At 45.2% G+C, this 2500-nt stretch overlaps 1 protein-coding gene across 1 annotated transcript in view; it reads left to right on the top strand.

The window, feature by feature from the left end:
• LOC135820234 (uncharacterized) overlaps positions 1-2500 on the top strand; it is a 56124-nt gene that overhangs the window by 26096 nt on the left and 27528 nt on the right. The gene's annotated exons all lie outside the window — the stretch shown is intronic.

Genomic DNA, 2500 nt, shown 5'->3' with positions numbered 1-2500 from the left:
ATTTGCCCCAAGTACTCCGTGGAGCAATAAAATGCACTGATTTGGGCTCTAAATTTCCAAATTTTCGGCTCAGCCATCCCTCCCCTACAAGTATATTGTACTTCAGATGGCTGACCGTACCACACTAAAATACCTTCCGACGCCCCTGTAGACTGCAATAAAAGGTGTAGAAGTAGTTTCATGATCTCCAGTAAAAGTTAGCACCGAGTGGCCATCACGGAAAGACCTTGAACTACTGAAGAAACATTAGAATTCAAGCTTCAATTAGCAAACCTGTCGTAGCATTTGGGCACATTCTGTACTAATTTGTAGTAGATGTGGTACTCGAACCGTATGCAGGACGGATCGGGAGCTGACTCACCGCCGGTGCTGCCCGGCGCCGATTTTGTAACGGTTTTCCTGTCCACGTGACGCTCTGTTACACTATTACCTGTTTTTGTGACTTCACGGATCAACCTGGAAAGGAAGAGGGGCAGGAAAGCAACTGCCAGACAGAGAGCATACAGCAAGAGGGATTCTGGTTCAACCATCCTCTGCTACCAATGTAACCGTCTTGATTGAATCTCAGAATAAGACACCTAAACTAAACTGAGCAGTGAACTATAATAATTACAGGAGCAACGCAACGCAGCTTCCAATCAGCAAGAGCGGCGGGATGATGGTAAAGCTTAGCACATAGATAAGACGAGCGCGTGTTGACAAATATGGTGCTAGCTGTTAGTGTAGAAGTAAGGTGTTAGATGTGGCGCATACAGGTAGGGATCTAACAGAGTGTGGAGAGGAAAACTGTTACAGATTTGGGTTATGTGAACCAACCCTAAACCTGCATCCTGATATGATGGGTGTTGTACTGCGCAGAATATGTGTAAACCTGCATGAAGAAATGATGGGTGCGGCAGGGTTTGTGGTCTGTGCAGAGCTGGAGCAAAGTAAATAGATATTAGGTCAAGCCGAAAAAAAACTAACGCTACCGACCGTGTTCTTGACCACCGACTGAAACCTTTTTTTTTAATATGCAGTTAAGTTAAAATCCACTTGTATGTGCGCATGACTTTTGGGGAGCGTTCTTTGAGCAAAGTGCAGCACCAGCATGGTAGTACTAGTATTGTGTTTGTACGGTCTGGCAACATGATCGCCAAGGGAGACAACGTCACGTTCTACATTTTGAGCTTGCTCACGTTGGTCAGTGGATGATTTAGACACCACCAGCGTGTATACCGTATTTCCCCCCGATAAATGTACATATGGTTGATAAATATGGTGGTAAAGACACACCTGGCAATATGACGGTAAACACACGCCTACCCACACACGCTCTCTAGGCTGCAAAGTTCTGGCACAGAGCTCTCCTTCTCACCACCACCACCATCAGTTCGCGCCTGGCGCCTGGTCGATGCATGGCTGTCGGTATCCGGCATAGCAGGCTGGTACATCAAGTAGCGCATGGCACATAGATGATGACACAGCAACGACATAGCTCGATTGCGACGTACGTTTCGTCCCCGCTGGACTCATCAGGCAATCTTCTTCTTGGATGTCTTCATACGGAGCTTGACTCGGGAGAAGGAAGTCGAAGACACCACTGCAGCTGTACTTATGGTTGATAAATATGGTGGTAAAGACACACCTGTGGTGAGAAGGAGAGCTCTGTGCCAGAACTTTGCAGCCTAGAGAGCGTGTGTGGGCAGGCGTGTGTTTACCGCCATATTGCCAGGTGTGTCTTTACCACCATATTTATCAACCATAAGTACAGCTGCAGTGGTGTCTTCAACTTCATTCTAATAAATGTACAGTACTTTTTATTTTTTCAAACACGATCAGACCTGTACTACTAAAGGAGACTATACCAGTGTTGGAGGCGTGTACTTTGATTGTTTCTGGAAAAATTGACTGCCTGGGCTCAGCCGCTGTGTCACTGTCATTCTGGTGGCAAACAACTCATGATAATGGTACTGCAAGACTGCAAATACAACCGACCATGGGAAGAATCGTTTGTACAAAGACACAAAGATGATAAACAAAGTATGGTGGAGCCTGGTGCCTGTACCCCATCACACCGATCCGCCATGTACCGGTACTATTATTAGAGATGTGTCCTTTAATTTATCCTCACTCAGCATGTACTATTGGAGATATACCAGTATTGAAGACGTGTACGTATAATGGGGAAAATACAATACATTGTAAATCTTGAACTCAGATGGTGAGCCAATTAAATTATGGTGAAAAAGGAGAAGGACAAAATGTTACGAGTTATGACTAACTGTCCACCAACGTTACCAGATCTTATAACACAGTCCGGGAGTGCGACAAAATGCCCTTGTCAGTTGTGTGCCTTTTTGTCGCACTCCCGGACTGTGTTATAAGATCTGGTTACGTCGGTGGACAGTTAGTCATAACTCGTAACATTTTGTCCTTCTCCTTTTCACCATTGTAAATCTGGGAATAGAAAAGGAAAAGGAAACCAGACCGACCGTTCACTGAAATTCTCTCGTTCAAA

This window comes from Sycon ciliatum, chromosome 6, assembly GCF_964019385.1.
Source record: "Sycon ciliatum chromosome 6, ocSycCili1.1, whole genome shotgun sequence".
In the NCBI taxonomy this organism is placed as follows: Eukaryota; Metazoa; Porifera; class Calcarea; order Leucosolenida; family Sycettidae; genus Sycon; species Sycon ciliatum.
This window is presented reverse-complemented; position numbering and strand designations above follow the sequence as displayed.